This window comes from Triticum aestivum, chromosome 3B (genome assembly GCF_018294505.1).
Source record: "Triticum aestivum cultivar Chinese Spring chromosome 3B, IWGSC CS RefSeq v2.1, whole genome shotgun sequence".
NCBI classification, from domain to species: Eukaryota; Viridiplantae; Streptophyta; class Magnoliopsida; order Poales; family Poaceae; genus Triticum; species Triticum aestivum.
Genome location: NC_057801.1, coordinates 226,962,858 through 226,976,566, shown reverse-complemented (window position 1 = coordinate 226,976,566; position 13,709 = coordinate 226,962,858).

Genomic DNA, 13,709 nt, shown 5'->3' with positions numbered 1-13,709 from the left:
TAATCATGAGCGACATCAAACCCAGACTAGTGCGGTCCCTCAAGGAATCTAACACGCACTGGGTAGAGGAGCTCGACTCCGTACTCTGGGGGCTGCAGACCTCGCCGAATCGCACTACCGGATTCACACCATTCTTTATGGTATACGGCGCAGAGGCATTTTTGCCCTGCGATATAATTCATGACTCACCTCGCGTGCGCATGTATGAAGAAAGAGAAGCCGAGCTCGATCAGCAGGACAGTTTGGATGCCTTGGAGGAGGAGCGTGACATGGAAAAAGCTCGTTCCGCATTCTATCAACAGCAGGGTCAAAGATATCAAAGCAGAGAAGTACGGGCCAAAACTTTCAATATTGGCGAGTTAGTTCTACGCCTGCCGGACAAGAAAAAGGACAAATTCAAGCCCAAATGGGAAGGTCCCTTCATCATCGACCAAGTCCTGACCGGTGGAGCGTACCGTCTGTGAAATGCATCAGATAACCGACTCGAGCCGAACCCATGGAACACAGCCCGTCTCCGAAGATTCTACGCCTAGCGCCGGATTCTGAGTTCGTCTCCTTCCTCCATCTATATTTTATACAGTAGCTGTCTTATATTTCTCCCCTTCTCCCTCCTTTTCTCTTACAGCCTTTGAAGGCTCGTTCGCGCTTTGTTCGCACACACTTGATGCGCTATCCGCGCTCATTATACCTGGGGGCTTCTTTAACAGAAGCTTATTTATACGGGCTTCATGCCCAACACATGTGTCACACTTCCACATGTACCTTTTATTCACCATTATATGCATCGATATGACTTAAGTTTTGACCAAGCTGGGTTGCCTGGCTCCTGTGCTTACCCCTACGTTCCCGATTGTTCGGCTAGGTGGGAAAGGGAGCACCTCTGCGATTGTTACTGCCGGGTCAGCCGGATGTGTACCTCAGACTGGGTGAAGCCGAAAGCTAGCGTTCTTAAGGGAATATTCGGTCGGTGAACTAAAAGACGATTTCTTACCTATTTATTTATCTGCCCCCAGATGTTTTTCTGCTTTTTTCGTAGTCCGGACATGCAATTTAGGGCATGCCTCCCAGGGAAAGGAACCCCTAATGGAACTATTCTCCCTGGAAGATGTTTCTTACTAACCATGTAATATAACATAACTAGTTGGGCACTTGTCTGATAAAGCACTAATGACCCCTACGCCTGGTATCCACGCATGCCCCGGTTCTTATATAACCGCGAGGGTATTCGGACACACTCCAGACAATTGGGTCCCGAGGTTGAAGCGAAAAGGTCCGCTATGACAAACGATCTAAAATCCGGCTAGAAGGCATTTTACATGTCATCTTAAATTACATAGTTAATTCGACTGATTGTATTCCTCTTCAATGCCATCTAATAGGCTGTCTAGTTTATAGTCCTGCTAGGAATACTTTGCGGCCAACTCTACTTGGCTGTACACTAAGCTCACAGGGATCTCCTTCCCATCGGGCCCCACAGGTCCGACCTCGGCCACGTGGTTTGGGTCAGCCTTCGTGTACCGCGTCTTCACCATGGCCCAGGCCTCCCTGGCGCCTTGATGCCAGGACGATATCTTCCATAATAGGAAGCACCGCCGCGCTCCCTGAAGCCTCTCTGCAAGATCTCCAAGGCCTTCAGGCAGGGAGACAAATGGCCACAAGGCCTGGGCGACGCCTTTCATCACATGCCAAACTCGTTCGTGCAGTTGTAAGAGCTCGGGAAGAAGGTCACCCGTAGAACCGGGCATTTCCTCTACAGGACGACCTATGAGCATACCTACAGACATAACTCTGTTAGTCGACTTCCTCGCCGAACTCTTTTTTCAAAGTTCGTTCAAGCACTTACTTAACATGCCGCGTCGAAGCCGCCGATTCTCCTTAACGGAGTCAGACAGCTGGGCACGAACATCCTTTAGTTCCTCACCCAGCTGGGTGTTGGCATCTTGGAGATTATTTTTCTCCTGCCTCACCCTCATAAGCACGTTCTCGCCGGCCTTTAACTGGCGCAAGAGCTGTTGCTTGTCCGGATCTACCCCGGCGCCATCTGCAATGCTATTGTCAGATTTATATACACGTCGCACCTCACAACATACTTATCCTTTGAAACATATATTACCAGAGGGGGTCTCTTTGGCTTCCCCTGTCACGGCTAGTGCGGCCTCAAGTTGTGCTTTGCACTCTTCAAGCTCCTGGGACAGTTGGGTATTCTTTTCTGTAAGATCCTGCATAACAAATGATCCTTAAATCAGTTATTCTAACTATTTCAAGTCTCGGGGGCTACTGGCATATATAACTGTCAAATTTTCTCACTCGTATGTCTTTTACATACTGCTCCGTGGCTCTGGCTAGACCATCTTGAGCGGCACGGAGGTGTGCATTTCCCGAAGTGAAGGCATTCAATGCCTCTTGGGAGAAACATGTGTCACAAAGAACTGTCCGGCGGCTCCTGTGATTCATGGCACTCTCCACCTCGGAGTTGGTGGCGGACAATCTGTCGGCATCCTCTGTCGGAGGAGCATCCGACGCACGCCTCGTGTTCGCCTCCGCCTCTGGGCCTGGCTTTGGAGCCTAGCTGGCGGAGGCTCGATTGGCAACCTCTCCGGGTATAGTCCGGCGAGCGCTCTTTTTCCTGAAGAGAGCACGAGCGTTAGTATGCCTTCCAAGAATCAAACCTGGGAATATGGTGACATGCCATACCGTTGCACCAGCGTTTCAATCCGAACCGCACTTCTTTTTAGCCTGCTGGGCCGTGCTGCCCCTTGTTGGCTAGCTGCCGCGGGCTCGGCCTTCCGCCTCAAGGGCACCCCCTGCGAAACACCATTAGTATACGGCGATCAAAAATAAGCACGGATGGGTCATTTTCAAAGTGTTGGGACTTCGGTCTCAATTACCTGTGAGGCTGGAAGTATTCCGGGGTAATCGGCCGTAATGGCGACCAAGGCATTATCAATGCTCAGTTGGTGAAATACCCCATCAATCAGCTCCACTGATATGTCCGGATCCTCTTGGGAGGCTGGATCGAGGAACCGTTCCGGATCCTCGGGTTGTGGAGGCGGGCTGTTTATATCCCTTACGGCCTGGCGCAGTTCCTGCGCCGAAATCGCAAAATGAGATACTTGACTATGGGAATATGGATCGGATGGGCAAAAAGAAATGTCCGCTTACCCAGCTTGGAGGATTGTACATAGAAAATCCGTCCTATGGGTTGACGCGGAGAAATTCCTCCTCTTCTCCTTTGTACAATGCGGACAAGATCTTCGTCAAATCGGCGACCGGTCCCGGCCCCTTACGGCCATGGCGGGTGGCATCATCCTCCCCGTTGAAATCCCACATGGGGTGGCCTCTATACTGGAGCGACTGCACCCCCCGCATAATGCATGTGGCCATGACCCCGATCATGGTCAGTCCGGAATGAGCTAACAACCTTATTCGGCTCATCAGGTAAAGGACGTCCCTGTCATTTTCCCTCTGAGGTCTCTGTGGACGCCAGCTTAGGCGTTTCTTCAAAGGAGCATTATTGAACTCTGGGAGGCCGATCTGAATAGGGTCCGGCAGGGGGACATCGTCTATATAAAACCATTCCGAAGGCCAGTCTTCGGACGCCTTCTTCGGGGTTCCGGATAGATATCCGGTCCCGGCGATGCGCCATAGTTCGGCTCAGCCCACTTGATATATCGACCCCTCCTGAGAACGGGGTACGGGGCAGAACAACCTCTTCCACAGCGCGAAATGAGCCTCAATGCCCAAATACAGCTCGCAAAGGGCCATGAAGCCCGCAATGTGCAAAATGGAGGCAGGCGTAAGGTTGTGCAACTGGAGGCCGTAGAACTCCAGGAGCGCCCGGAGAAACGGATGAATTGGACATCCGAGCCCTCTTATCAAATAAGGGACAAGGCATACCCGCTCTCCTTTGGAGGGACTGGGGACACTCTCCACTTGCTTTCCGCCCTTATAGGTGGCGAGTCCGGCTCGAACTGGAACCATGAAGGCTGGGGGAAGAAATCCCTTGGTTTGGAGCGCCACTAGCTCACTGTGCGGGATGGAGCATCTCTCCCAATCTCCAGGCTGAGGGCTGGGAGGGCGAGAGGAGGAGCCGCGTCGGCTGTCCATGATGGAATGGATTTCTGTCAGATGCGCTCCGATGAATGCTCGCGAAGGGGGAATGGTGTGACTCGGATCTAGATCCTCGTCTCTTTTATAGGCAGCTCATTTGCGCAGCTAACGGGGTAAATGTAAAAATACCCTGGCCTTTCGCATTCGTTTAACACATGGAAGATGGCCATTATTGGGCGTGGAAGCCAAGGAGCGCAATATTTATGAGAAGCCGAACGCTATTCAACAGGTACACAGGATTTGGAGAAGAACCCGCCTTGCAATGCCGAAGACAATCTACGCGTCGGACTCATCGTCATTGAAGCCTGGTTCGGGGGCTACTGAGGGAGTCCTGGATTGGGGGGTGTCCGGATGTGGGGACCCCGACTCATGAGTCGAGATCACCGAATGCACGTGTACAGTGATCCCAGAGATCAATGCTCACTGAACACACAGAAGCTGAATAACAAGAGTCTTACATCCATACACAAATTATGACCATTATGGTCGAGTCTTACATTGATAAAGCCTTAAGGGCTGAACATCAAATGAAACACAAGCAGCGGAAATCTTCGTTGATAAGTAGAACCCATGCCATCTACCTTAACCCTACAGGCATTCTGACTGGGAAACGTCCTAGTTCGCATGTTCGTCTCCAAAGAACTCTTCTTCGAACTCTGGTTCTTCCATGCCTAGTCAATTAAATAACCAGTGGCAAGCCAATGAGTACTTTGAATGTACTCGCAAGCAACCCATGTTTTTGGTTCAAGATACAACAATGCATGATATAGGTAAATTTTTGCAGAAAGCTAGTTTTGAGTGCAATGACATGTTCAACAATTTATAAGACATGCATCAGGAGAATTCAAGTAACCATGCGGACAGGTTACAGATATCAACATAAATAGAGTGGGCACCAACCCATCTCAATCACGTCAAGTCCCTTGACTTGACCCAAGTCATTTTATCAACACACACGCACACACACGGTTTGTAAACATGTGGACGTAGCCCAAGAGCGGTTACCCAACTGTCCTTGACCGTGGACACAGCTATTCAAATAGTTTTACACTCTGCAGAGGTTGCACACTTTACCCACTAGATCCGGGGAACTTCCGTGTCATCGATGACCCACGGTACCTCAAGTACCCGGGGTAAGCACCCGATCACTACCTTTCCCTAGATGACACGAACATGGAGTCCACTCGATTGGTAGTAACCCCCGTGCCTAACATTTCACATCATAAAGTTGTGGAGCCTCGCTCCCATATTCATCACATACCACAAGCACGGGGTACCAACGGTGTGTCCGGTGCTGTGAAGACAGTCATGGCCGCCCTACCTGGCACGACCCCATCCCGAGAGAGAGCACCAACTCTCCCCCGTCACTAGTAATGCGGGCTCCAAGCTAGTATCGACCTAGGTAATCAATAATGCCCTTTCCCATATAAGGGTAGAGTGGTTGCGCATGTAAGGTTGGAATAACGGTCGCAACTTCAACCAATCCGTTTTGAAATCAACACACACTTGCCTTGGTACACCACTTCGTCATCAAGTGGCTACCCATCTCATCATCTCCCCCGGGCATAAGTGGCACCCGGTGGGGTTTTCGAAAAGTCTTTTGAGAATACTTTGTCTCCATCACCATGCATATTCTCGTCCCTTTTTGCGTAGCACTACTTTAGCATCCTACCTACTCCCACCGGCATAACCCTCATAAGAAGGTAGGGTCATGCACAATGCAAGTATCAACGAGGAATTAATGGTGGCAAACCATCAACGTGGGTACCACCTCATCATGATTCCGATGCAACAATAATAAAGAGCTATATGACATGCATAAAAAGGTTTCCATAGACATGGTCAAAGGGCTGCTTGCGTGGCTCAACAAAGTCTTCTGGGTCTTCAAAGTCTTCTGGTCCAACTCCTTCGTCAGCAACGCAATCTATCGTCGCAAAATAACGAGAAAATAAGGCAATAGTAAAATAGAAAAACCAAAGTGCTTAGAAAAATGTCAACTCATTTTTGTAAAATACTAGGTTGAAAACTAAGAAGGGGAAAATTCTTAGTTTTGAATTTGGAGCTGTGGAATAGGAGAAATGGATTTTTAGAGGGGAATTTAAATGCTCAAATTTGAATTTAAATTTGAACAGTGCAGAAAAGTTTGATGGACATAGATGAGAGTTACACCATTAAATAGGTGGGATTTTTACAAGGTTTTAGGAACTGGAATTGTTGTACTTGGATTATTATTTAATCCTGTGGAATTTTTGGAATAATGACATAAAAAGAAAAAGGAAAAGGGCACTGTGCCTGCTGGGCCAGGACAGCCGCAGGGCAGCAGGCCCAGCCAGCGAGGCGGCCCAGCGCGCCGGTGCACGCGCGCGCGCCAGGTTCAAACCTGACGGGCGGGGCCCAGGCGTCAGGGCGAGGGGCTGACGGGCGGGCCCCACGGTCGTCGTCGTCAACCCTAGGACAAAGGGGACGGCGAGCTCACCGGCGACGGCGTAGGCCACGGCGAGATCGGGCGAGGGCACGGCTGGACTCAGCGCTGCGTCGCCGATCGGGTGGAGGTGGCGGGCGTCACCGGAGCTGCCTGGTTCGCCGGCGACGAGGTCTCGCGGCGGAGGAGCTTCGGGCGTCGACGGCTCCGGCCGTTTCCGGCTGCAAACGAGGCGGGGAACAGAGGGGAAACGATCAGGGAGGTGAGGGGAGTCCAGATCGAGAGAGAGGAGGGGCGGAGGGAGCCCGTACCCTGAGATCGACGGCGACCCGAGGCGGCGGAGCTCCGGTCGATCCCGAGCACAGAGTCTCTCCGGGGGTGATTGGGTGGTGCGGGCGTGCTTCTGGGGGTGTGAGAAGGAGACGAATGCCACTGGAGCGGCCCGGGGCGGGCTTATATAGCCGCACGGTGGTCCACTGTGGACCTATGCGCCGGTGAGCTTGTTGATGTCGCCACGGGTCACGGAGGCCTGTTTGGTTGTGTCTGGGGTGTTCGTGGGGGTCGACTACGCCCAGGGGAAGAAGAGAGAGAGGGAGCAGGGGGCCAGAGGCACCGCGCGTGTGAGCCGTGCCATTGGCGCGCTCGGGCGGCCTCTGTTCGCTAGCGCGGAGGCGCGGGGAGGAGGAGAGAGGAGGGGGCCGACCGCGTAGCGTGTTGCGGACGCCGAGGCGCATCGGCGGGCGTGCGGGGGAGGCCCGAGGTGGCCGGAGCTGCTTGGCAGGGGGCGGCTACAGTGCGGGAGCGCACTGTAGCGCGCTCCAGAGCGCGTCTATGGCTGCCCTGGCATTGTTTAAGAGGCAGGGGGCGTGCCCACTCGTGTCTGGCAGTGCTAGGGAGGAGTAAACAAGTGGGTAGGGGCATTGGATGCCATGGAGGGCCAGTGGAGTGAGGAGGGAGGTGAGGAAGAGAGAGAAAGGAGCTGTCCAGAGAGGGAGAGAGAGATTTTACCACTCCAATAAGTGAGATGTGGTCTTGCCATTGTTACTGGAGGTGAAAGGGGACTAGGAGGAGCTGTGGTAAAAAGGGGAGCTCAAGGAGAATAGTGGAAGTGGTCAAAAATGGTATTTTGGTAAAGTGGCAGAAGGTGTTTGATGCTTGTTTGGTTGAGAAAATGAACTCCAAATGCCATGAGACTCCACAGGGTGAAATGACTCATATAAATACGGCCTTCCACCAATTTGGAGATTATTTGGGCAAAGTTGCCAATGCAACTTTTGTAAACCTTAGAAATGAGCAGAAATAGACTTGAGTAGATCTAGTTGAGCATAACACTTCTCCTTGATGCACCACTTTGTGCACTGGCCTCATCTGGTCATGTTAACATGCTCACAAAAGTTGGGGTTAAGGGGAGAAAGTTGGTAGTACAAAGTTGCTCAAACTTGATTCTGGCCAGAGAGGGTTTTGGGGCCTTTTGGTTAACCAAAATGACTTTGATTGACATGAGGCTTTGCAAGATCATCACAATATGCATTTGTGACTTGCTGGATTTTTCTTGGATTTATATGAAAATATTTCCTGTAGAAATATTTTAAATCCTTGAAATGGGCAGAAATGATTTTGGGAGGTTTTGTCCAATATTTTGAACATGACCATGTGTTGAAACTCTTATATATGGAAAATATATGTCCACTGAGTTTCCCTGATTTTTATAAAATATTTTTGAAATAATAAAATAATTTTTCCCTATTAAAGACCATTTCTGGCCTTAAGAAAAAGCCTTTAAATAAAATAGGAAAATAGTTTTTAAAATTATATTTTTGTGGTTTATAGGAGTCCTACATCTAATAGGATTCAAATATACCTTTTGAAATATTTTTCACACCCAAATCAAGTACTTGCAGTGCAAATCCTCAATTCAAGGGTTTTTGGAAAACTAATTTTAGAAAATACCTTTTGGCCAAATTATTTTTGTAAGAAAATACTATATTGCTCTATACACATGGCATGATCATTGGACAGAAGTTTGGGGCAAGGAGATGAAGTATAGAAGGTGAAACTATGTTGACTTTTGAGAGCACTTGAAAAAAAATCACAGAGAGAAAACCAACTCCAAATAAAAGCCAAATAATGCAAAAGTTTTTGTTGGTCCAAATTTTCATGCTTTACTAATGCAAATGAAATGTTACAAAATGCAGGGTGTGACAGACCTACCCCCCTTACAAGAATCTCGTCCCCGAGATTCCTAAACTAGGCTTTAAAGAGATACGGAAACTCGGATCTAAGGTAGTCTTCACGTTCCCAGGTGGCTTCGGCTTCAGTGTGGTTGCTCCACTGGACCTTGAAATACTTGATGGTGCGGCTTCGAGTGTGTCGCTCAACCTCATCCAGAATGCAGATGGGCCTCTCACGGTAAGTCAAATCAGGCTGAAGGTCAATGGCTTGGTGATTGACGTCCTTGTAAAGATCAGGCTTGTCTGGAACTTGGAGAAACTTCCTAAGTTGTGACACGTGGAATATGTTGTGCACATCGAATAGTTCAGGTGGCAGTTCCAACAGGTAAGCCACTTCTCCTCGTCGTTCAGTGATCTTGAAGGGGCCGATGTATCTTGGGGCGAGCTTTCCTTTGACTTGGAAGCGCTGGGTTCCCTTGAGAGGTGTGATCCGGAGATAGACATGGTCTCCAACTCGGATGTCTACGTCTCTACGACGTGAGTCAGGGACTCTTCTCCCTTGACTTGGCAGTCTTCAAACGCTCTCTGACAAGCTGGACTTGCTCTTCTGCTTCACAGAGGATATCGGGCCCAAATACAAGTCCTTCTCCGGTCTCTGACCAATTGAGGGGTGTGCGGCATTTCCGTCCGTATAACACCTCGAATGGTGCCATCTGAAGGCTTGACTGGTAACTGTTATTGTAGGCGAACTCCGCAAAAGGGAGGCAATCTTCCCACTTAGCTCCATATGCTAAGACACAGGCTCGGAGCATGTCTTCGAGTATCTGATTCACTCGTTCCGTCTGACCTCCGGTCTGTGGGTGGAAAGCAGTGCTGAAGGACAACTTGGTCCCCATGGCCTCTTGGAACTTCTTCCAGAACCTTGAGGTAAACTAGGTTCCTCGATCTGACACAATCTCCTTGGGAACACCATGAAGGCTTACGATTCTGTTGACGTAGAGGCTGGCTAGCTGGTTTCCCTTGTAAGTTGTTTTGACCGGAATGAAATGGGCTACTTTGGTCAAATGGTCGACTATGACCCAGATGGAGTCATGTCCCTTATTTGACCTAGGTAATCCAGTGATGAAGTCCATTCCGACTTTATCCCATTTCCACTCGGGAACCTTGAGTGGTTGGAGCAATCCAGCGGGTCGCTGATATTCAGCCTTGACTCTTTGGCATACATCACACTTTGCAACATAGGTGGCAATCTCCCTTTTCATCCCGTGCCACCAAAATCTTTCCTTCAGGTCTTGATACATCTTGGTTCCCCCAAGATGGATGGAATACGGGGTGTCATGAGCTTCTTGCAAGATCAGATTCTTGAGCTCAACCTTGTTGGGCGCGCAAATGCGATTCCCAAACCACATAATTCCTTGCTCATCCTCTGAGAATCCTGGGGCCTTGCCTGCCTTGATCTTCCTCTTGATGCCTTCAATACTTTCGTGTCCCTTCTGAGCTTCCTTAATATCATCCATCAAGGTAGGCCTAACTTCGAGGTTGGCCAAGAATCCTGGTGCAACCAGTTCCAACCCGAAGCTTTCAAGTTCTTCATACAGGGCGGGTAGCTTGTCCTTAAGCATAGCATTCAAGGAACAAGCCTTCCTGCTTAATGCATCTGCTACCACATTAGCCTTCCCAGGGTGGTATTGAACACTGAGGTAATAATCCTTGATCAACTCTAGCCATCTTCTTTGCCTCATGTTCAATTCCTTTTGAGTGAAAATATACTTCAGACTTTTGTGATCCGTGTATATCTCACACCGCTTCCCTAAGAGGTAATGTCGCCATGTCTTCAGGGCATGAAACACTGCTGCTAACTCAAGATCATGAGTAGCATAGTTCTCTTCATGAGGTCGTAGTTGCCTTGAAAGGTAAGCTACGACTCTGCCCTCTTGCATCAGAACACTCCCCAGTCCGGTCCTTGACGCATCACAATATATCACAAACTCCTTGTGTATATCTGGTGTGGCCAGAACTGGGGCGGTGGTCAGTCTCTTCTTCAGCTCCTGGAAGCTCTCTTCGCACTTCGGCGTCCATTCAAACTTCTTGTCCTTCTTCAAGAGCCGAGTCATGGGTCGGGCAATGCTTGAGAATCCTTCAACGAACTTGCGGTAATATCCCGCGAGTCCGAGGAAGCTTCTGACTTCCTTCACATTGCTTGGGGATTGCCATTCAGTCACGGCTTCAATCTTAGCGGGATCGACTGACAATCCTTCTTCGGTCATAACATGACCCAAGAATCCAACTTCACGCAGCCAAAATTCGCACTTGCTGAACTTGGCATATAGCTGGTGCTCTCGAAGCTTGTCTAGGACCATCCTCAAGTGTTGCTCGTGCTCTTCTTCCGTCTTCGAGAAGACAAGAATGTCATCAATGAAGACAACAACAAACTTGTCCAAATATTCCATGAAGACCTTATTCATGAGATACATGAAGTAAGCTGGGGCATTGGTCAATCCAAAGGACATGACCGTGCACTCATACAGGCCATATCTGGTTACAAATGCCGTCTTCGGAATATCTTGGGGTCTGATTTTCAGCTGGTAGTACCTAGATCTGAGGTCGATCTTGGAGAACACCTTGGCCCCATTGAGTTGATCAAACAGATCTTCAATCTTGGGAAGTGGATACTTGTTCTTGATTGTAACTTCATTGAGGGAGCGGTAGTCAATGCACAAGCGGATGGTACCGTCCTTCTTTGCCACAAACAGAACAGGTGATCCCCAAGGGGAGGCACTAGGGCGGATAAATCCCTTCCTCAACTGCTCTTCTAGTTGCTTCTTCAACTCTGCTAACTCCTCTGATCCCATTCTATAAGGCTTCTTATAGATGGGTCCTGCTCCGGGTATGAGCTCGATGATGAACTCAATGTCTCAGTAAGGAGGCATTCCCGGTAGCTCATCAGGAAAGACATCGGGGTATTCGCATACTACCGGCACTTGCTCCAATCCAACTTCAGTCAGACAGTTGACTTGGTTGGCTTGAGCAGAGGAGGGGTTGGAGGCAAATTTAACTTCGACTCCTTGGTCATTGGTCACAATGACAGTCCGGTTGGCGCAATCTATCAAGCCTTGGTGCTTGATGAGCCAATTCATTCCTAAGATCACATCCAAGCCTTGTGATCCTAAGATGATAAGGTCTGCTAGGAAGTCTACCCCATTAATGACAATCCCGACTCCTTTACATCCTATCTTGGCTCTCATCTCTGCTCCGGGGGTTTGTACCACCATAGGGTTATTCAGGGGTGTAGGGGTCATGCCACTTTTTAATGCAAACTTTTGGGTGACAAATGAATGCGTGGCTCCAGAATCAAACAAGACAGTTGCAGGTGCTGAATTGACAAGGAACGTACCCAGCACGACGTCCGGGTCTTCCTGGGCTTCTTCTGCAGTGACATGATTCACACGACCCTTGCCGTTGTTGGGCAGGTTGCGGGGAGCTTGGTTCCTTGGTGGCATTCCACGGCCTTGTCCTGGGTTCTGCGCATTGGGGCGCGGGGCGTCGGGCTTCTTGTTGGGGCAATTCTTGGAGTAATGTCCTGGCTGTCCACATCCAAAGCAAGTGACTTGGTTGGGGTTGCTGCTCCTGCCAGCATTGTTATTGGGGTTGTTGTAAGCTGGCCTGGGGTTGGCATACTGCTGAGGTGGATAGTTGGTGCGGGGTGCAGGAGCTCTTGGCTGCTGATAGGTTGGCTTGACCGGGGCTGGCTGCCACGGGCGAGGCTTCTGGTTGCTGGAGCTACCCTTGCTGATCATCTTGCGCTTACGGGTATCATCCAAAGCACGTCGCTTGTCCTCAAGCATGAGTGCCTTGTTCACCAGATCAGGAAAGGTCGGGCAGTCACACACAACAAGCGAGTACTGCAGAGTCTGGTTAAGGCCTTCCATGAAGCGCTCCTTTTTGGCAGCATCAGTGCTGACATCCTCAGGGGCATACCTTGAGAGAACACTGAACTTCTGCATGTACTCCTTGACAGTGCTACTTCCTTGCTTCAGGGCTCGGAACTCACGCTTCTTGATGGCCATGATTCCAGAAGGAATGTGGGCCTTGCGGAATTCTGCCTTGAAGTCATTCCAAGTGATGTTTTGCTCAGCATGCATGGCCTTGAATCCATCCCACCAAGCTCTGGCAGTTCCCCCGAGACAGTGGGCAGCATATGCCACCCTCTCACGGTCTTCAGTGCAGCCGACTAGGTCCAACAAGTCCTCAATGGTGCGGACCCAGTCGTCTGCATCCAGGGGTTCAGCAGTCTCGATGAAGGTGGGTGGTGCATGCTTCTTGAACTCCACCAACATGGACCGTCCATTGCCGTGTCCCGCCAGCTGGCGATTGACAGCTTGAGCAATCACCTGGAGGGCTGCAGTGTTGGCTTGGCGTTCTTCTCGGAAGGCTTGGAGAAGCTGAGCCATGTCCATGATTGGAGGAGGTGGTGGGGGTGGAGTCTGTCCTTGGGCTTGGTCCTGGCTGACTCCTGCTTCAGCAGAACCTCCGGCTTCTTGCTGCTGGGTAGAGGTACCAGTACGTGTTACAACAGGCATCCTGTTGGAGTGGTCAAGGTCTCATGATTGGGGAAAGATGGGGAAAGCAATATAGATGGGACGCCTAGTAAGGGGGTTGGTATGACACTAATTGTTTCATGCAAGGGCCAAAAGGGCCAAACATATTCATTGAAGTCCAAATGGGTGATGTAGTCGCTTACAAGTTCCCGAAGGAAAGCACGACATCCATCAAACACATCAAAAGCAAACACTACATGGTTTCATATGAACCATTACAGGGACTCGACTTCGCATAGGGGTACACGACCTATCCTACCGTAGGGTTTACTAACGGGCATATCCAAGGTGCGAATGATGCCTAAGTGGTGGAATGCTCGGTCGCGTAGTCTGGCTCTTCTGGGTCTTCCTCCTCATCATCAGTAGCGTGGCTTCCTTCATTGCTTGAAGGGGTGGGGGAGTGGAGGA